Here is a 22,975-nt window from a genome sequence, read left to right as displayed (position 1 = left end):
GCTCACCCCACCCCCACCCCCTTCCCCTGGTAACTACTGAATTGTTTTCTTTGTCCATGTGTTTGTTTATATTCCACATATGAGTGAAATCATCTTGGTGTTTGTCTTTCTCAGTCTGGCTTATTTCGCTTAGCATAACTCCCTCCAGGTCCATCCACGTTGTTGCAAACGGGATAATTTTGACTTTTTTTAGTATTCCATTGTGTGTATATATGTGGGTGTGTGTGTGTGTATATATATATACACACACACCACATCTTCTTTATCCAATCATCAGTCGATGGGCACTTTGATTGTTTTCACGTCTTGGCTATTGTGAATAGTGCTACACCAAACATAGGGGTGCACACGTTACTTTGGATTGTTGATTTCCAGTTGTTTGGGTAGATACCCAGTAGTGGGATAGCTGGATGATATGGTAGTTTTTTTAAAGATTGGCACTTGAGCTAACAACTGTTGCCAATCTTTTTTTATTTTTCTTGCCTTTTCTCCCCAAATCCCCCCAGTACATAGCTGGATATTTTAGTTGTGGGTCCTTCCAGTTGTGGTATGTGGGACGCCGCCTCAGCATGGCCTGGTGAGCGGTGCCATGTCCGCGCCCAGGACCCGAACCAGTGAAACCCTGGGCCGCTGAAGCGGAACATGCGAACTTAACCACTAGGCCACCAGGCCCGCCCCTATTTTTAGTTTTTTGAGGAATCTCCATACTGTTTTCCATAGTGGCTGCACCAGTTTGCATTCCCACCAGCAGTGTATGAGGCTTCCCTTCTCTCCACAACCTCTCCAACATTTGTTGGTTTTAGTCTTAGTGATTATAGCCATTTTAACAGGTATAAGGTGGTATCTTAGTGTAGTTTTGATTTGCAATTCCCTGACGATTAGTGATGTTGAACATGTTTTCATGTGTTTATTGGCCATCTGTATATCTTTTTTAAAAGATGTCTGTTCATATCCTCTGCCCATTTTTGATCAGGCTGTTTGTTTTTTCGTTGTTCAGTTATGTGAATTCCTTATATATTATGGAGATTAACCCCTTATCAGATATATGATTTGCAAATATTTTCTCCAAATTGGAGGATTGTCTTTTGGTTTTGATCCTAGTTTCTGTTGCCTTTCAGAAGCTCTTTAGTCTGATGAACTCCCACTTGTTTACTTTTTCTTTCGTTTCCCTTGTCTGAGAAGACATGGCATTCAAAAAGATCCTTTAAGTTTGATGTCAAAGAGTATACTACCTATATTATCTTCCAGGAGGTTTATGGTTTCAGGACTTATCTTCAAGTCTTTGATCCATTTTGAGTTTATTTTTGTGTATGGCATGAGATAATGGTCTACTTTCATTCTTTTGCATGTGGCTGTCCAGTCTTCCCAACACCATTTATTGAAGAGCTGTCTTTTCTCCATTGTATGTTCTTGGCACCTTTGTTGAAGATTTCTGGACTTTCAGTTCTGTTCCATTGATCTGTGTGTCTTTTTGTACCAGTACCATGCTGTTTTGATCACTATGGCTTTGTAGTACATCTTGATGCCTTCAGCTTCGTTTTTTCTTCTCAGGATTGCCTTAGCAATTCGGGGTCTTTGGGTGCCCATATGAATTTTAGGATTCTTTGCTCTATTTCCATGAAGAATGCCATTGGGATTCTGATTGGGATTGCACCAAATCTGTAGAATGCTTTGGGTAGTATGGACATTTTAACTATGTTTATTTTTCCAATCCATGTGCATGGAATCTCTTTCCATCTCTTTATGTCATTACATTATCTATTTCTTTCAATAATGTCTTACAGTTTTCATTATATAGGCCCTTCACCTCCTTAGTTAAATTTATTCCTAGGTGCTTTATTCTTTTTGCTGAGATTGTAAATGTAATTGCATTCTTGAGTTCTCTTTCTGTAAGTTCGGTATTAGAGTACAGAAATGCAACTGATTTTTGTAAGTTGATTTTGTACCCCACCACTTTACTGTAGTTGTTAATTATTTCTAATAGTTTTCCAATGGACTCTTTAGGGTTTTCTATATATAAGATCATGTCATCTGTAAACAGTGAGAGTTTTACTTCTTGACTCCCTATTTGGATTCCTTTTATTCCTTTCTCTTGCCTAATTGCTCTGGTCAAAACCTCCAGTACTATGTTGAATAAGAGTGGTGACAGTGGGCATCCTTGTCTTCTTCCTGTTCTCAGAGGGATGACATTCAGTTTTTCCCCATTGAGTATGATGTTGGCTATGGGTTTGTCATATACGGCCTTTATTATGTTGAGGAAATTTCCTTCTATCCCAATTTTGTTAAGAGTTTTTATCATAAATGGCTGTTGGATCTTGTCAGATGCTTTCTCTGCATCTATTGAGATGATCAGGTGGTTTTTATTCCTCATTTTGTTAATGTGGTGTATCACAGTGATTGATTTGCAGATGTTGAACCATCCCTGTGTCCCTGGAATAAATCCCACTTGATCATGATGTATGATCCTTTTGATGTATTGCTGTATTCAGATTGCCAATATTTTGTTGAGGATTTTTACATCTATGTTCATCAGTGATATTAGCCTGTAGTTTTCCTTTTTTGTGTCGTCCTCGTCAGGCTTTGGTATCAGAGTGATGTTGGCCTTGTACAATGTGTTAGGAAGCATTCCATCCTCCCTAATTTTTTGGGATAGCTTGAGAAGGATAGGTATTAAATCCTCTCTGAAAGTTTGGTAGAATTCCCCAGGGAACCGGTCTGGTCCTGGGCTTTTATTCTTTGGGATGCTTTTGATTACTGTTTCAATCTCTTTACTTGTGATTGGTCTATTCAGATTCTCTATTTCTTCTTGATTCAGCTTTAGGAGGTTATAAGAGTCTAAGAATTTATCCATTGCCTCTAGATTGCCCATCTTGTTGGCATATAGTTTTTTGTAGTATTCTCTTATAATCCATTGTATCTCTGTGGTATCCGTTGTTATTTCTCCTCTTTCATTTATAATTTTATTTATCTGAGCTTTCTCTCTTCTTTTCTTTGTAAGTCTGGCTAGGGGTTTGTCAATTTTATTTATCTTCTCAAAGAACCAGCTCTTTGTTTGATTGATTCTTTCTACTGCCTTTTTTGTTTCGATAGCATTTATTTCTGCTCTGATTTTTATTATTTCTCTACTTCTGCTGACTTTGGGCTTTGTTTGTTCTTCTTTTTCTAAATCACTTAGGTATAGTTTGAGATTGCGTATTTGGCATTTTTCTTGTTTGTTAAGGTGTGCCAGTAATGGAACGAATTTCCCTCTTAATACTGCTTTTGCTGCATCCCATATGAGTTGGTATAGTATGTTTTCATTTGTCTCTAGATATTTTTTGGGAAAAGTTTTCAATTAGCAATAATCGCACCTCAGATAAACCTCATTGGCTACGATACTGCCACTGCGCAAAGCTCCAGATATTTTTTGATTTCTCCTTTAATTTCTTCAATGATCCATTGCTTGTTCAATAGCACGTTGTTTAGTCTCCACATCTTTGTCCCCTTCTCAGCTTTTTTCTTGTAATTACTTTCTAGCTTTATAGCATTTGTGATCAGAAAAGATGCTTGTTATTATTTCAATGTTCTTAAATTTATTGAGGCTTGCCTTGTTTCCCAACATATGGTCTATCCTTGAGAATGTTCCATGCATACTTGAGAAGAATGTATATTCTGCTGTTTTTGGATGGAGTGTTCTATATATGTCTATTAAGCCCAACTGATCTAGCTTTTCATTTAGCTCCAATGTTTCCTTGTTGATTTTCTGTCTGGGCGATCGATCCATTGATATGAGTGGAGTGTTGTGGTCTCCTACTATTATTGTGTTATTAATATCTTCTTTTAGGTTTGTTAATGGTTGCTTTATGTACTTTGGTGCTCCTGTGTTGGGTGCATAGATATTTACAAGTGTTATTTCTTCTTGATGGAGTGTCCCTTTGATCATTATATACTGCCCCTCTTTGTCTCTCTTTACCTGTCTTATCTTGAAGTCTACTTTGTCTGATATAAGTATGGCAACACCTGCTTCCTTTTCTTTGCCATTAGCTTGGAGTATCGTCTTCCATCTCTTCACTCTGAGCCTGTGTTTGTCATTGGAGCTGAGATGTGTTTCCTGGAGGCAGCATATTGTTGGGTCTTGTTCTTTAATCCATCTTGCCACTCTGTGTCTTTTTACATTTAGGGTGAGTATCAATATATGAGGGCTTAATGCTGCAAGTTTATCACTCGTTTTCTGGTTCTCCTGCATTTCCTTTGTTTCTCGTCCTATGTATTGGTCTACCAATTGAGTTATGTAGTTTTTTATGTTGTGTTTCTTTGTTTTCTCCTCATTTATTATTTGTGTCTCTGTTCTGCTTTTTTCTTTAGTGGTTACCATGAGGTTTGTATTAAAATCTTGTGGATAAGATAGTCCCTTTTCTGATGGCCTCTTATTTTCTTAGACTAAACCGATTCAGTCCCTTTCCTCTTCCCCTAAGTTGTTTATCTTTGTTTCTGGTGTTTTCCTTCCCTTTGTCTTTAATGCTATACTTGAGTATTTGCTATCCTGCTCTGATTCTGTCTACCTATTTATCTCCTTACTCCATGCTTTGTAACCCCTTTCTCCCTTTTTCCCCCCCAGGTATGAGGGCCTTCTCGAGGATTTCTTGTGTGTGTGTGTGTGTGGGGAGGCGGGGGGGGGGGGGGGCGTCTCATGGTTATGAACTTCCTTAGCTTATGTTTGTCTAGGGAAGTTTTTATTTCTCCATCATATCTGAAGTATATTTTTGCTGAATAGAGTATTCTTGGCTGAAAGTTTTGTTCTTCAAAGATTTGAATATGTCATTCCACTCTTTCCTAGCCTGTAAGGTTTCTGCAGAGAAATCCGCCAAAAGCCTAGTAGGGGTTCCTTTGTAGGTTATTTTCTTCTGCCTTGCTGCCCTTAGTATTCTTTCTTTCTTATTCACTTTTGCTAGTTTCACTACTATATGCCTTGCAGTAGGTCTTTTTACATTGACGTATTTAGGAGATCTGGTAGCTTCTTCCATGTGGATTTCCATCTCCTTCCCTAGGTTTGGGAAGTTCTTTGCTATTATTTCTTTGAACAAACTTTCTGCTCCATTCTCCTTCTCTTCTTCTTCTCGAATACCTATAATTCTTATGTTGCATTTCCTAATTGAGTCAGATATTTCTTGGAGACTTCCTTCATTTCTTTTTAGTTTAGTTCTCTCTCCTCCTCTATCTGGAGCATTTCAACATGTCTATCTTTGATTACACTGTTACCCTCCTCTATGGTGGCCGCTTGAGCATTCAGGGAATCATATTTTGTTTTTTTCTTCCATTGTGTCTTTCATCTCTAATATTTCTGGTTGATTCTTCCTTATAGTTTCAATCTCTTTTGTGAAGTAGTTCCTGAACTCATTGAATTGTTTCTCTACATTCTCTTTTAACTTATTGAGTTTTTTGATGATAGCTATTTTGAATTCTTTCTCATTTAGATTACATATTTCTGTGACCTCAGGACTGATTTCTGAGTACTTGTCATTTTCTCTCTGGTCTGGAGATCTAATATAATGTTTGAAATTGCTGTAGGGAGTGGCTCTGTTTCTTCACATCCTAGTGTTATTTGGTTGCAGTTACTGCCTACCGCCACTGGGTGGGGATCAAGAGCCACGTATTCTGAGCCCTCTGTCTTCCACAAGATGCCAAGCAGTGGAGCTGGTGCTGGTTGGGTGGGGCAAGGTGCACTTTCTCAAGTGTGCTTTCAGGGGTTTCTCGCTCTGCTCTTGCTATCTGCTCTCCTGGGGTGTTGGCTTGATAAGGTCACTCCCCATGAAAGCTTTTGTCCTGGTAGAGGGCTTCCCTCTATGCTTTAAGGACCCTCAGGAGTCCTTGATGTTCCCACGAAAGAACATCCTTTCCCCAGTTCCTTTCCTCTTGGAGGCCTCCTGCAGCCCCAGATCATAGTCTTTAGGGGAGGGAGTGAAGTTTTCTCTTACCCCGTTCCACATCCTCCGAGAGGGGCTCCAGCTTCTCCACCCTCCATTGTATGGCTGCGTGGGTGTCTCCGATGTATTTTGTGTTGTATTTGGATGTCCTCTGTTGGAGTATGAATATCCTTTTCGTTGTACGTTGGAGGGGAGAGATTACTGGGGAAGCTCGCTCCGCCATGATGCTGACATCACTCCCCACCACCATAGTATTTTGATTAATTTTCTCCAAGAAACTACAAGCACTTCCAATTCACCATTGTCTGGAGTTCTTCTAACGTCTGTGCTCTCCACCCCACCTGGGCTATCCTCAACAGGTCAGGATCTTTGCAAGGAACAATGCAACTGGCTTACAAAGTTTTATAAACCATCACCTAAACAAGCATAGAAGGCTTGTTTAAGTATTTCAAATAGAGGTTCTCACTTACACCCCATTAGCAGGGTTTTCAGGACAGACATTTATTTTATAACCATAAACCAAGAAACTATTCTCAAGAGATCTGGAAAAAAGATTCCTGGAAGAAAAGGGACTCTATTTGGAACTTTTGTCAAGATTTTTGCAAAAACAACTCTTTTATGAGAAAGAGATAAGATTACTAGACTTCAAGTTCTGTGAAGGCAGCAACCCTGTCTTCTCTTGCCTGCAACCCCAGTGGCCAGAGGGGTTTGACACACAATGGGTGCTCACTAAATATGTGATAAACTGAATTCTCAGAATCCACCAACATTACAACACTCTCATCCTTAATGACAGTCAGCACCCTGGGGACAGGGCTCCCCGCTTTCTCCAAACCCTCTATCCTGGTTGGTGGGTTCACAGAAACCTAAACAGTGAGGATGAAAGCTCAGTGCTGTCTCTCTTTCTCTCATTTTTGTTTGAACAATCTTTCTATGTTACTATGGTAACGCTGGTACTAGGATGCTCTGTAAATGAAAGTGGGAAGGAGGAGGAGATCATGAGTGATGCAGTTCAGAGAAAAATCTGCCCAGAGGGCAACCTCTTTGGCAATCTGCAAAGCTTGCACATGTCCCATTTTATAATAAATGCATTTAAATAATACATGACACTATATAGAACAGATATAATATGTTGAAACAGAGATCCACTGAGCCCAGGAAAACTGCATTAAGTATGAGATTATAAGTGAGTGAATATTTTAAGACATTTAAAAAAATACCAGAGGGAATTTAGTCCATACATAAGACACTTTCTCATTCCAACACATAAAGGTAATAGCTGCAGAGTTCCACAGATGAGAGCGTGAGGCTATGCCGTGTGGAGGCTGGATATTAACCTGGGACCTGATCTGAATGGTGAGAACACTGGGTACTGCTATTACAAAGGGCAGGGATAAACTAATGAACCAAAGACATCTGTTAGTGATACTTGCCCTCTGACATGTACAACTTTAAGGCTAAGTATGATCAAAGCCAGATTCTGATACAGGGAGGAGAAAAGGGCATGCGGTGACTGGCACTTGAACCACAAAGTCAAGCTTCTCCATACCACTTTTGCACTGTGCTGACTGTAGCTTATTAAAATCCAAGTTGGGAATGCTTCTGCCTGCCCGAAGCAGGCGCTATAACAACGTAGGAAATCTTCTATCCTGTAGATAGTTTTGTGCGAGGACATTTGAAGAAAGCTGCTATGGCTCTTTGATTTATGACTTCATTAAACGCTTGGGCTTCAAACCTCCATCAACATTTATTGGAATTAACAGCTTCTTAAAATGGAAATATTCAATGACAAATGAATGCAGCTTGGATCTTGTAAGAAGGGAAAATAGAGCACAGCAGGCACCCTTTATATTCCTCCAGGAAAAGAGTAATACTTTCTGCCACTGTAAACCAGTACCTCTCAGGAATGAGTAGGTGAGAAGGGGTAAGTGAGGCATGAAGAGGACAATCACCAATTCTTAGCCAGGAAGAGTGAAGTCAGAATTCTTTTCAGAAATGCATTAAGGAAAAGGTCTAAATTGTTCCTGCTGTAGAAAGACCACAACTAGCTCAGAAAATCAAAGGGCTGCTGAGTCTATTAGAGACATTAACCCACTTGGCATCCATAGAGATCTCAGTCCAAAGACATAACTTTTAGGCTGTTTGTGAAGATTCCCACAAGGACACAAGAGTGTGAGCTTCCTAGGTGGCTCTAACTCATCCTTTTATATTCACAGCACTTGGTCATGTCTAGCAGATATTCAATATCTGATGAATGAATGAAACAGGTACCACTTCCAAAGACAGCCTCAGTTCCTTCCTTGTGGTTTCTCATTGACTGTCCATTTGTTTAAACTCCACAGGATCCAGAAATGATGTGGTTATTGCTATCAGCCTCAAGCTCAACAAAGGCTCGCTTATCCCTTTCTTTATAAACTCAAGTGTGGACAAGCGGCTTGAACAATTAATGGGGAAATCTGGACCTAAAACCTACCTGGTTAGGACATCTTTCACCTTGTTGCCTGCCAGAGTGGATCAATGTGACCCACTCACTCTGTATCATCCAATCCATGAGCAGGTCCTGTTGACTTACTTGTAAAATGTTTCCTTTCCTAACTCTATACTTCTCTATCTCCATGACTACCACCCTCATCCAAGCCATCGCCATCTCTTGCCTGACTGCTATGCTCACCTCCTAACTGGTCACCGTGTACCCACTCCTGAACCCCTACGATCAATTTTCCACAAAGCTGCCAGTTATCTTTTCAAAACATAAAGCAAATCATGCTATTTCTCTGTTTGGAATCCTCCAGTGGCTCCCCAGTCACACTTAGAATAAAACCCACACTTCCTGCTCACCTCTGTGGTCCTTATCTCATTCCACTGGTCCTTTCTCTTACTACACTCTAGCCGCAGTGGGCCCTCTTGCTGCTCCTCAAAAATCCTAAGTGTGTCCCCAGTTCAGGGCCTTTGCCCCTCTTCCCCTTCTACCTGGAATGTTCTTTTTTGTTCACCTTTGGGCATCCGCCTGTTCTGTGCCAATTCAGAAACTGCCTCCTTGGCAGTGGGGCCATTTAAAGGACTGATCCGCCAGACACATTTTCCTGAGGCCTGTCCTATTCATGAGAATCACACCCACTCTTGAGGTATTGGAAAACTTTCTTTGCCCCTGTGCTAAGTTGTCCTCACTAGCTGCTACTGGGTACTGTATCAGGACTCAGAGATATTCTTTCTCCTCCTGTTGCAAAACTCCTATTTCCTTTCTGGTAACCCACTATTTCCCCTAGATGCTAACGTGGAATAGCTGAAGGAACACCAGGCTTGAAGTCAAAATCCAGGGATTAAAATCCTAATTCTATTATTTACTTGTAGCCAATTCAACCCTGGGTACATGATTTAACCTCAGTGCGCCTCAGTCTTCTCATCTGCGTAATGGGGATAACACTACCTACCTCTTAAATAAATGTGTGAAAGCACTGGGGCTTGCACTCTGTAGGTAAAACACACCTGAGCCAAGGACAGTAGCAAGTCCAGAACTCATGGGACTTGACTTCTCAGTGGTTTCTTCTGGCAGTTCCTCAAATACTCATAGGGGAGAGATTCTTCCAGAATTCCATCAGAAAAGTTTCAGAACATCAAAAACACTTCTTTGATCATCAAAACACAATTATCATAAAGCAAGTTACTGGTTCTGTAACCACAGGTTTCATAAGCATTAGAAGCAAAGGGAACACATTAGATCAAGTTCATGGAAGTACAAAGTGAGACAGACGACAACAGTGAATGATGTAAGACTCTGACCAAGTACCAGTAATGTGTTAAGGGCCAAGAAGGTCTCGTTGGTGAATGGGAGGAATGTTAGTGGATCTACTATCTTCTGTTAACAAGGTACCCAACCGGAGAGCCTGAGACTGATGACTAAACCAAGGGAAAATGCAAGATTACTGCACGTGGGCCTAAAGACTAAAATAACAAAGTAATTATCCTCAAATCATGAGCAAAAGTCTGCTCAATATTATTTATGTGAGTGCAGTTTTTCTTTTCTCAAACTTACATTTAAGTTTTTCTAGGTTTTGTCAGTGAATCATAAGCCACTTGAGGCAGAGATCAGCCAACTGTTTCCTACGTAACAACTCTAAGAGTAAACCTTTTCTCTTGGAAAACTTCCCGCAGACTATGATGTGGGTTCACCTGGTCCCCTGTGAGGCATGTCTGTGACAGGTAGAAGTCTCTACTCCAGGGGTGCTTGATAGACACGCCCTGACACCACGAAGAAGCGACTCCAAACTGATAGATGACCTGCTAGAAAACACCAGATTTTTCAACACGAAAGGGGAGCCAGAGGTGAATGTGGGAGGTGGGGTGGGTGAGAACAAGGAATGTGGGTACCAAGCACTGTACCTGTCACTGTGCTGCCATTTTCACACACACTACCTCACTGGATCTCGGAGGGTTATACTTTTTCCCATTTACTACGTAAGGAGGCAAACCGAAGTCCCCCAGCTAGTAAACTGCAGAGCCAGGATTAGAAAGTTCGTGATCTTCTCCTATATCCTATGGCCTCAAAAAGTATTCAGAATTGACATTTTCAGTCCAATTTATTAGGTTTTTCTCCTAAGGAAAAAAAAAAAGGAAGATAATTTAATTCTCAGATAGTTCTCACTGGCAGCTCCAGACCTTGCAGGCTGCTGGCTGGGCATGGAGCTCGCCAGGCTGCCACCTGGACTTCTGTCTGACTGAGAGTTATGCTCTGTTTTTCCCCAAAGCTTCTCATCCAACCTTAAACAACAGTCATCATCAAGCTCAGATCCCTTACTGGAGAGCGATGTGAATAATAAATAATTTCTACTACTCATTCGGCATCTATTAGGTACTATTAAGCACCTATTAAGTACTGTGCATGGAACTTGTGATAAGTAATCCACTTAATCCTCAAAATCCCCTGCATGGCAGGTTGTATTATCCTTTCTAGACAGACGAGAAAGCGGAGGCAGCTAGCGTAAATGGCAGGACCAAGATTTGAATCCAAGCGTGTCAAAGCTCAAACGCCAAACTCCTGTCATTATTCTATCCAGCTCACAATCAGCTCTCCTATTAAACCAAAATAAAACTGACATCTTGGATATGTGAAAAAACCAAACAGCAATATTAAAGGTCAAATTAATTCAGCATAATATTAGAGTTTGTTTTCACTTCTCATCTCCTCTAGTCATGCTAAACATAGGTAATAGATAGATGCATAGAATAACAATATTGCTAGAAGAATGTCAACACAATTCTTTGTAAATGTAATTGTAATTGTTGCTTCTACCTACCAGCATCTGCAGCATTTGCAATCTAAAAATTAGGCAGAAGAATTCTGAAAACAGCAAATGAGTAACTGAGTGTTTCACGTTTACTTGTAATTTGAAAGACAACAGAAAAGGTAAAATCGCCGACCATTTCCAGGCATGTCCACAGGTCTGTCGGTGCAGAAAGGATCTGTTTTGTGCTTTCTCAGCTGCACTGATACTCAGCTAATCCTGATATTGCTCTTCACAGTCCAAATTTAGTCCAAGAGGCTTAAAATGACACCATCTTTTTTTTAAAAAAAAATAGAGATGTCACTCCAAGACAAAAAGAAACCCTATCCCTCCTCAAAAAAAAAGACTTTCCTTATACAATGCTTTGCCCCTTGTTCATAGCACGGGAAGATGCTTTGCAGTCTCTTGTCTCTGCATCTCTTTCTCCCTCACCCCTGCCCCTGGCCTCCCACCTGGATGAGAAGTTCATTTTGTTTTCTCCAAAGTGCTGAGGACGGCTACAGGCTGAGGGGAGGGCCTGAGGAGGATGGAGAAGAGCAGCAGGTGGGTGGCAGTGGCGACGCCAGACTGCTGGGAGCAGAAGGGGATGCTGGGGCTGTGCCTCTGTCCCCTGAACTGCAGGGAATGCAGGGTGAGATGGCAGGAGCTGCCTCAGAGACAAGGTGATACATGAATGCCTGAGGGACTCCTCTGGACTTCTACCGCTCTGGTTCATTACTTCTACCGAGGTAGCGAGGCTCAGCAGCCACCTCCTCTTGGCCTGTACCCACCACATGGCCTTCCAAAGCAGGTGCTGGGGAACAACTTACTGTGCTTTTCCTGCCCTCAAAAATGCCCTTCTCATAGCTTGATGGAAATGACGGTGGAGTACGAATGGTATTTTCACCGTGGGACTCAGGGCATCTGAATCCTATCCTACCCTTCCCATGAGGTCCCTGAGGGGGGCCTTGCCAGGCCCGATACTGGGGAGACCCTTTCCTCTAGTAAAAACTGTCTGGGCCTCTGACTTCTTCCCAACAGGCACAGCTCAGTGCTGTGCACGAAGTAGATCACTGCCTGGGAGAAAAGTCCCCGTGCTTGTCTTCCCCATCACTGGGAATTGCCTAGTTTAAACTAGGCAGCATCTACTCTGCCCAGTTTGATACACAACCCAACCCTACGAGGAATTTTCATTCTATTTCATTTGCCTTTTACTCAGTAACAGCTCTTAAAGAGAGAGGAAAGAGGAGAGACTAACCTAAGCTTTTAACTTTAACCTAATTCGTCAACTCAAGCTTTAAGATACCACCGAATAGATGAGAAGATCTGTGTTCAAAGGGAAAAACACAATGTTGCTTTAGGTTTTGTTTCAGTGGGGGGGGGGGGGGGGGAGGGGGGTCAAGTCTTAACAGGCTGTGATATTATGAGGTCAGGCTCACTGTTGCAAATTTCTGGACATGAGCAATGCTTAAATCATGCAACAATGTATTGCTTTTGTAAGGATTATTAATAATACATTTGTAACTACTCAGAGACTGGCTATAAACTTTCTGAGACAGAATGAGATTGTAATCTGCCCACAGCAACAGAGACGAATCACTTTGATAAATTCTTTATGATGGTGCCTCATCTCCTGCAGCTCTTGGATTGGTTGAGAGCCTACAGTTAATCCTTCAATAACTCCCACAAGCACCACATTACTCATCAGACTGTGACATCTTGGATCGTAAAAGAGGCACTATTATATAACACAGGCGCTGTGTAGCAGCCTCAGGTTGTGAATATTAAGAGACAGCCTCAAATGGGTTGATATCAATAAAGACCGCCTGCCAATCACTACCCAAGAAATAAACCAGAAGACGGCACAGTGTCCTTGCAGGTATTCTGAAACCAGGGGTGAGAGGTGCAGGCACTGTGCCCCTTGCTGTTTTCATGATTGCCAACCCTCCCACCAAGTCACGACTTGATAATTACGTTTATTGGTAAGATTAACCCAGTAATTTTCCTTTCTCATATTATCCTTTTCCAGCTTTTGCACTGTGTGTGTAGTGATCTCTTTCTTTTTAAAGATTGGCACCTGAGCTAACATCTGTTGCCAATCTTTTTTTTTTTTTTTTTTTCCTATTTCTTCTTCTCCCCAAACCCCCCCAGTAGATAGTTGTATATTCTAGTTGTAGGTCCTTCTGGTTGTGCTATGTGGGACGTTGCCTCAGCATGGCTTGATGAGCGGTGCCATGTCCGCGCCCAGGATCCCAACCAGTGAAACCCCAGGCTGCTGAAGCGGAACGCGCAAACTTAACCACGTGGCCATGGGGCCAGCCCCTGTAGTAATCTCTTAAAGTGAGTTGTAAAGCACCTAACCAGTTACTTTGGTCCATTGATATTTATTGTGCTTAATGATTATGTGTATTTATTTCTACCTTGTCCTATTTATCCAACTTTCTCCATGCCCATTTTCCCTTCTTTATTGCCTTCCTTTGTATTTTTTTTATTCCAATGGTTTTTTTGCTCTACTTGTTTGAAAGTTATTTCTATTCTTTTAATGGTTCCCTTAAAATTTTGCCATGCCTACTTAACTTGACAGTGTCTAAGGTAATCGATGTATTTTCCTTCCTCTCAAACATTATAAGGAAGTTAAAAAACTTTGATTCTGTTCAACTTCTTCCAACTTAAATTTTACTATTGCCCAGCATATTTCTTTAGTTTTGTCCATTTTTCTTTAACTCTACAAATTAGAATTATGTTGTTTAACACAGAAAATTGTTTGCCAATTTCTGTGATGACTCTTCCTTCTTACATTTAAGACATTTCTGCTGAGAAAATTTTCTTCTTGAAGCACATCTTTCAAAAGTTCTGTAAATGAGAGTCCATCTGTGAAATGCTCTATTTAAAACAATATCTAAAAATGTCTTCATTTTGCCCTCAGGCTTTAATGAAAGTTTCATCGGATCCATAATTCTAAATTGATAGTTATCAACCATCAGCATTTTAAAGATATTATTTCACCATCTCCTTGATGCCATAATGGCTATTGAGAAGCCAACTGTTGGTTTAAATGTTGTTCCTCTGTAAGAAAACTTTTCCTCTGGCTGCCTTTAAGACCATCTCTTTATCTGCAATTTCACTGTTTGTATATTCAAGTGTGGAGTTCCTTTTATTTATTTTTTTCTTGAGATTCACAATACTCCCAGAATCTGAGTATTCATATCTTCCATACATCCTAGAAAATATTCCGAGCTATTATGTCTTAAATATTTCTTCTCCCTCATTGTCTCGATTCTCTCCTTCTTGAATCCTCAGTTATACCCATGTTAGGCCTTCTAACACTATCTTTCATGCCTCAACTACTTGTTAAATTTTTTTACCTTCTTATTTATTCATAATATATTCCAGGTAATTTCTTCAGCTCTGTGTTCTAGTACATTAATTCTTTTAAAAAGATATTTAATCTGCTATTTAATCCATCCACTGAGTTTCAAATTCTAATGATTACATTTTTTTAAAATTCTGTAAGTTCTAGCGGGTTCTTTTTTCAAATCTAACTGGCCAGTTTCAACAGTCTGTTATCTCATGATCCCCCTGCCCCATTTCCATCTTCTATTTATTCAAATATGTTTACATATTGTGACATTATCTTTTTCTAAATTGGCTGCAACAATATTTCTAGTCCCAAATTCCCTATCAGAACTTTGCCAACTCTCATCGAGAGGTGAAGTCTATATTCCTTTTCATCAAACCTGGCCAGGCCTTTGTGATTTCCTTGATAAACAGAATGGTGTGGAAGTCATGTTGCATGACTCTGAGGCTAGGTTAGAAAAAGTAATACAGCTTCTGCCTGGCTCTCTGTAGATGCCCTGGGAACCAGACACCATGCTGTGAGGAAGCCCAGACCACATGGAGAGGCCATGTTTGAATGTTCTATCTGATAACTCCAGTTAATATTTCAATCGCAGCCAGCTTGAACCACGAGACATATGAGTGAATTGAGCCTCTGGAATATTATAGCAGCCAACTATTGTCACCCCAGCCTGCCAGCCATCCAGCTGAGGACCCAGACAACATGGAACAGATACAAACCATTCCACTTGTACCCTGAGTTCCTGACCCAGATTCCATGAGCATAACAAATGGTTATGAGAATGCCAGTTAGTTCATATTCAGTATTTGATAATTCTAGTATCTAAAGTTCTTGGCAGTCTAAATTGATACCTCTCCCTTCCTCACTCTCTCCTCTCTTCTCTTTCCTTTCTTTCCTCTCTATTGCTAACTCTCGCTATCACAGCTTGTTTCCTTACGTATTTGGTAACTTTCATTGAGTTCTCTTATTTGGTTGAAGTTAATCTGTGGGTATCCTGAAGCCCCTTGATTGAGGATGCTTTCCTGTCAAGAGTATTTGCATTTTTTGGCTGGACCCGAGAAGGTGCTGACCGGATTTATTTTTATTTATAGCTCCTCTTGGAGTTACCCATACCGCATATGTAATATGGGTTCAAAATCCAAACCACAAGAGAGCAGGCCTATGGTTAGAAATTCTCAAGGGAGGCTATTGTTATTTCTATTTTTCTCCAGTAATAGGCATAACAGTGACCAACAGGTTTGTTCACTGGCTGCCTTTGCTACAGGTGGATATTTCCTAGGGACATTCATTTAATCTACAAATGTGTATGTTTCTTTATAGGAACATGACTCATGTTCTTTGACATGACATCTTTAGGACCCCTAGCAGGGGTGCAGCCAGGTTTACAATTTAGTCTTCAAATTACCTTTCCAATGTGCTACTTCCCATACCTACTGGAATTAATCAGAAGCTCTGTGAGATCAGACCTCTTACATTTTTCCTTTCATTTTCTTTAATATGCATAATGACTGCGATAGTCCAATATGCACAGGAGATACTCAGAACACATTTTTGGTTTTGCTGTTTTTTTCTCCCAGCTTTACTGAGGTATAACTGACAAACAAAAATTATATATATTTAAGGGATACATTGTGATACTTGATACATGTATGTATCGTGAAATGATTACCACAATTAAGCTAATGAACATATTCATCACCTAATATAGTTACTTTTTTGAGGTGATAACATTTAAGATCTATTCTCTTAGCAAATTTCAAGCATACAAAATACATTTTTGAAGATGACTATCAGCCAATCAAGGGAAGCTTGATAAATAATGAAGATTGGTGAAATTAAAAAAAGAAATCCTCCTACAGAAAGATTTAGAATTCAAAAAGCCTATCAGAAGGGTGGTATGTGTTTCAGTTTTCTGTATAAATTTGATCATATCTGAAGCATAAAGAGTTTGATACGTTTAACAAGCAGTGACACCTGGGCTGGACTAACTGAAAAGACCACACACTGTCCTGACTTATATTTCTTCTTTGGTGAGCTTTCCCCGGCTCTCTGACTCCAATGTGCAGATCCAATGACCCTCAGAATCTTTCTCTTTCTTTTAGGGCAAAAACACCCATCCATTTTTAAATTCTAGAATCAGAGAATATTAAGAGTAGGAACAACCTTACAGAACACTTGTTCTTTTCATAGGTAGATAAACTGAGACTCCTCAGAAATGGGTAAACTGAGGCTAAGGGAGGTGAAATAATTAGCAGCAGAGCCAGTATGAGAATCCAGCTTTTCTGACTCTCAGACAAACATATCTGCCACAGAACTACTCTTCTTGTTTTGTGTGATATTTCTTGAGTAAAACAGCAACTCCCGCAATAGGCTGCTCTCCATTCTGTGTTTCTATGTACAGGAATGGGTGTCAGAGACCTCCCAGTCTGAGTCTCCCCTCACAGATGAGTGATCAGAGGCTCAAAGAGGTCTCCCCAGCTTCTCATTTAGTTCTCAAAATGTCATAGCTCCTTGGCCCTCCCATCTTCTCTTTCTCTACCTTTCATTACACTCTCAACTCTCCATCTCGATTTTACTTTCCATTTCCCCATAGAAACATGAAATATCTGCTTATGTAACAAGACTTCCTTACTTAGTGTTTCAAGAAAAACTTATCAGAATCTGTATCAGATAAATCTAATAGGAAGGTTATCTGCTGAGTCCCAATGTGATCTTACAGTTACCCTACCATAAATTGTGTTTAAAACACTTGTTTTCCTAACTATCCATTGCTCAAATTTTCATTCAGGTCCTCTGAATAGCCACATAACTCCGGGAGGATACCACTGACAGAGTCTACAATGTGAATGGTGCCCGTACAGTTGTGTAACTCAAAATCTGAATAACCTTAGATGGTGGCCCTGTTTTCATTCATCTCACATACCCAACACTTTTAGCTCTTTTAATACTACACAGAAGGGAGTTGAAATGAATCATGTTCTACTTTCCTTTCATCCTTCTCAATATGTGAACAGCAATATTTATGCCCATGAGTCTATCAAAACTTGAAATTAATGTGGTTCTGGTCATTCATTCATTTATTTCAATGGCAGGCACATTAACAGATGTGGTGACGCTAAGAGAACTCAATAATAGAAAACTATTAGTGAAACAATGCTGTAGGAGTTCCATAGCAACAGGTGGTTAGAACTAGTTATTTCTAAGAAGGATGCCTACTGCCCTTATTTTACTGTATACTGTAGGCTGCCAGAAGAATTGAATGCTTGACAGGCTGTCTTGTTTCACTAGTTATCCTTCCACCTGGAGTTTCAAGCTTAGACTAAGAACACAGAGATGACTAGTTGACTATCCAAGATTCATGTTTCCTTCCCACAGTAAATATTTATTCCTGGGAAGTGGCTGCACAGCCACAGACAACATTTCCCAGTCCTCTTGCATCCAGATGGGGCCATATGACTAGGTCTAGCTAAGGGGATGGTAGCAGAAATTCATGTGTGCTACTTCTAGGCAGAGCAGGATAAGTATCCAACATTTCTCCTCCTTCTGTGATGCTCCTGGAGGCCAGCACTGAAGATAGTAGGATCAGAAGATGGAAAAAGCCTGGGTTCCTGATTGTATCTTGAAAGAGAGGCACTCACCCAGAAATATCTACTTGAGAAACTTTGGGTGAACGAGAAACAAACCTTGGTTATGTTACACCATTGTGATCTTGGGGTTGTTTGTTATAGCAGGTGACCTATACTGACTAAAACAATGGATATCGGTTAGTTGTATGAAATGCTTTCTAAGAGAAGAGACCCTATCTTTGTATATAATATCCTTTATAGTGCCTTCATAGTAAGTGCTTAATGAATATCTGTGAAAATTCGCTTTGGAAAAGGAGAAGTTTTTAGCTATCTTTCTTTGGGAGTTTGAAATTTTGTTGTTGTTGTTTTTTTAAGGGATATATCCAGGATCTAGCACAGTGCCTGGGACAGAGTAGACACTCAAATATTTGCTGAATGAAATTAGTGCCTATTTTTGCCTATTAACCTCATTCAGTGCCTATCTGGGCTCCGGAATGGTGGCTTTGGACTAAGTGAGATCCTAGGGAAGCTCATCAACCCATGAGACACGCAGGACTATACAAACCAAATACTAGACCTCAAAGTGAAACAAACAGACGAACAAAATCCAAGGGATTCTTGTTTCAGTGATACACTACATGATCTTAGGCAAGTGGTTCAACGCCAAAGAATTCTGCTTCGAGAGAGAAAGAGAAAAAAAACAAGACGACAAATTTGAGTTGAAAGAATTGAGATTTTCTTAAAGCCACCCCTACTCCTACAGTTAGAGATCATAATGATATTTTAAATCATTATATTTGCCATTCAGTACAATTTCCAAAATGAAGTAAAAGTCCCCAAAAGCACTGGGCCTGAAAACCCCAATTGTTTGAAAACCCCATTGTTTGGCATTTGATGATTTGCAAATATCCTGCAAAATCCTGTTTTTGCCATTTGTTTCTGCCAACTGCCCAAGTAGACTTGTTAATACTGAGAATATAATGCATATTTTACTATAGTTCTATCTAAAACTAAGCCAGAGTACTTAATTTTTTTAGATTATTCAATGTTACTTTCCTGACACTCTCAGAAAGCATAATTTTTAAAGCTTAAAAACACATCTTTAAAAAGGTACATGTAACCCCTATGTTACACCATATACAAAAATAAGCTCAAAATGAACTAAAGACTTGAACGTAAGACCTGAAGCCATAAAACTCTTAGAAGAAAACAGAGGAAAAAAGCTCCTTGACAACAGTCTTGGCAGTGGTATTTCTGGATTTGACAACAAAAGTAAAAATAAGTAAGTGGGACTACATCAAATTAAAAAGCTTCTGCATAGCCAAGGAAACTATCAACAAAATGAAAACGTAACCTATGGAATGGGAGACAATATCTACAAATCACGTATCTGATAAGGGGTTAACATCCAAAATGTATAAAGAACTCATACAACCCAATAGAAAAATGAATAAACAAGCTGATTAAAAATGGGCATCGGGCCGGCCCTGGGGTCGAGTGGTTGAGTTTGCATGCTCCAGCTTTGGCGGCCCAGGATTTCGCCGGTTTGGATCCTAGGCATGGACCTGGCACCACTCATTGAGCCATGCTGAGGCAGTGTCCCATATGGCACAGCTAGAAGGACCTACGACTGGCATATGCAGCTGTGTACTGGGGAGAAGGAAAAAAAAGATTGGCAACAGATGTTAGCTCAGGTGCCAATCTTGGAAAAAAAAAAAAAAAGGGCTAAGAAAGTGACAGACATTTTTCCAAAGACGACATACAAATGGCCAACAGGTACATGAAAAGGCACTCAACATCACTAACCATTAGGGAAATGCAAATTAAAACCACAATGAGAAGCAACATCATACCTCTTAGAATAGCTATCATCAAAAAGACAAGAGGGGCTGGCCCCATGGTGTAGTGGTTAAGTTCGCATGCTCCACTTTGGCAGCCCGGGGTTCGTGGGTTCAGATCCTTGGTGTGGACCTACATACTGCTCATCAAGCCATGCTGTGGCAGCATCCCACGTATGAGATAGATTGGCACAGATGTTAGCTCAGCGACAGTTTTCCTCAAGCAAAAAGAGAAAGATTGGCAACAAATTCTTCCCACCAAAAAAAAAAAAAAAAAGAGTAAGCACAAATAAAATTCTAACATTAAAAAAAGGACAAAAAATAATAAGTATTGGCATTGGCAAGGATGTGGAGAAAAGGGAACCCTGTGCACTGTTGGTGGGAATGTAAATTGCTGTAGACACTATGGAAAACAGTATGGAAGTTCCTCAAAAAATTAAAAATAGAAATAAAATATGATCGAGCAACTCCACCACTGGATATATATTCCCCCCCAAAAAGAAAACATGAACTTGAAAGGATATCTGCATCCCCATGTTCACTGTAGCACTATTTATAGTAGCTAAGATATGCAGACAACTTAATGTCCATTGACAGATGAATGGATTTTAAAATGTGGTATATAATTGAATACTACCTAGCTATAAAAAAAGAAGGAAATCCTGCCATTTGAGACAACATGGATGAAACTTGAGGGCACTATGCTAAGTGAAATAAGTCAGGTAGAGAAAGACAAATACTGTGTAATCTCACTTACATGTGGAATCTAAAAAAGCTGAACTCATAGAAAGAGACTAGAATGGTAGTTACAGGGACTGGGGGAGGAGCGGTGGGGGAAAAGGAGAGATGTAAGTCGAAGAGCACAAACTTCCAGTTTTAAGGTAAATAAGTTCTGGGAACCTAATGTGCAGCAAGGTGATTACAGTTAATAATACTGTATCATATACTTCAAAGTTCTTACTAAACAAAAAGGAAGTAGTAATTATGTGACATGATGTAGGTGTTAGCTAACACTATGGTGGTAATCATTTTGCATCTGTATAAGTGTATCAAATGTGTACCTTGAACTTACACAATGTTATACAATTATATCTCAAAGCTGACAAAAATCCATATAACTACTGTATTTCTCATAAACTAAAAATTTCCTTTTATTAAAAACTTTTCTACTGTACACATGCTAATCACTTAAATTACCATATTGTTCAAAGAATTTAAAAGCTCTTTATTCCTTAATGTGAAGAAAATCTATTCATTACAAAAGTTAATTTAAAATGATGGTGCTTCTTATAGCTGGGTTCCTAATCAGATGAACTCACCTGTGAAATGCCGTCCATTAAGGGACAAAGATGATCAGGTTTATCCTAGAGGCATCTAAGTAGTCATGGTAACAAGTAAGACTCAATAGTTGATGTCACTATTGTAGGAGTCTCTGATGAACTCAAAAACTCATCACTAAGGTCTGGCTGCTTCCTTGATCCTGCTTTTTTCTGAAATGAATAATTCAGTACAACAGGAAGATCCACTGTGCTAGTGTTTTGATTTTCAGACTCAGCAAATTTAACAAACTTTATTGTTCAGTCAGTGGTCTGGTGCCCATTTGATTCACTTCAGGCTTTTTATCGTCTTCCTCTTCCATTTCTTCTTTTTTTCTTTCTGCTTTTTCTCCCAAAATCCCCCCAGTACATAGTTGTACATTCTAGTTGTGGGTCCTTTAGTTGTGGCATGTGGGACGCTGCCTCAGCGTGGCATGACGAGTGGTGCCATGTCTGCACCCAGGATCTGAACCAGCAAAACCCCGGGCCGCTGTAGTGGAGTGCGCAAACTTAACCACTCGGCCACGGGGCCGGCCCCCCTCTTCCATTTCTTAAGACATCTTCGGCTTTTGATAAACTCACTATCCCAACCCTCTGCCGAAATTCACCTGGACAGTCCACTTATGCAGTTACCAGACAGCCTCAGTGGTTAAGCAACAGGATTTTGCAAGATATTTGCAAATTATCAAATCCCAAACCACTGAGATTTTCAAACTACCATATGCTGGGCTTTTGGGGACTTTTACTGTTATGGAAATTGTATTGAACAGCAAATAAAATAAAATGACTTAAAACAGTCCACATCATTATGGTCTCTTATTATAGGAATAGGAGTGGCTTAAAAAATTCTCCATCCTCTTAACGCTAATTTTCTGTCTCCCACCTTTCTTCCTCCTCATCTCTTTCCCTGGACTTCCACCACCCTGATCTCATTTCCTTATATCTTCATAATAATTCTAGATTCAACTATGACCATTTTTCTAAGTCTTTGTACTTCTTTATCTGTATTTCTTAATTCTGTGCTACTCTGGAACCCTAAGCTTCTTCAAAATATTTTTATCATTTCCCTTCTTCTCACTGGACCACATCATCTTTCTGGGAAAACAAAATAAAAAGCAAAACAGATTTTTTTCACTGGTCCCATGACCATATCTTATCTTTTTTTCTCTTGAAATACTGTTAAAACTCAAGGAAAATGAGCTATGTTGGATGGCCCTGGCAGTAAGACATGGTAGCCCCTCAGCAATGAACCAGTGCCACTGTGAAAGAAGAGCCCAGAGCGGGCTAGTCAGTGGAGGACACCAACCAGCTGCAGACAACGGTGGTGTAGACAACTCAGGAAGCCCAGCGGGATGTGTAATGTCAGGCCTTCATCTACATAGGTAATCAGACGCAGCTGTGGCACTTAGGCAACACCCAAACTTGAGGCCAAGTTGGCTTCCTTGTCACAGCTCTGAGTGATCAGTCTGTTGAGGGCAGACCCTCAGTGCTGAGGACTTAGGGAAAATAGAATCTAGTTCTCCAGGAGAAGACACTGACAGGATCTCGGTGGGCAACCCTAACATGGATTCACGAGACGGTTCTAATGTCCACAGGAAGCTCGGGTGTCAGGTGGAAAAACAAAGACAGAAGTAGGAGGTAGGGGTGAGGATGGGGGGAGACAACAGGTGAGGCCCTCAGAGACAGCTATGGGGCATGCAGGGGAGGGATGGCTGCTGTAGGATCCAGGAGGT

The 22,975-nt window shown here is 40.3% G+C and overlaps 1 protein-coding gene and 1 pseudogene across 6 annotated transcripts in view; both read right to left on the bottom strand.

Moving 5' to 3' along the window:
• TMEM108 (transmembrane protein 108) overlaps positions 1-22,975 on the bottom strand; it is a 326,114-nt gene that overhangs the window by 112,078 nt on the left and 191,061 nt on the right. The gene's annotated exons all lie outside the window — the stretch shown is intronic.
• Positions 3,273-3,395, bottom strand: LOC139076296 (U4 spliceosomal RNA; annotated as a pseudogene).

This window comes from Equus przewalskii, chromosome 15 (genome assembly GCF_037783145.1).
Source record: "Equus przewalskii isolate Varuska chromosome 15, EquPr2, whole genome shotgun sequence".
Lineage (NCBI taxonomy): Eukaryota > Metazoa > Chordata > Mammalia > Perissodactyla > Equidae > Equus > Equus przewalskii.
The sequence above is the reverse complement of the archived record's forward strand: the minus strand, read 5'-3'. Positions and strand labels throughout refer to the sequence as shown.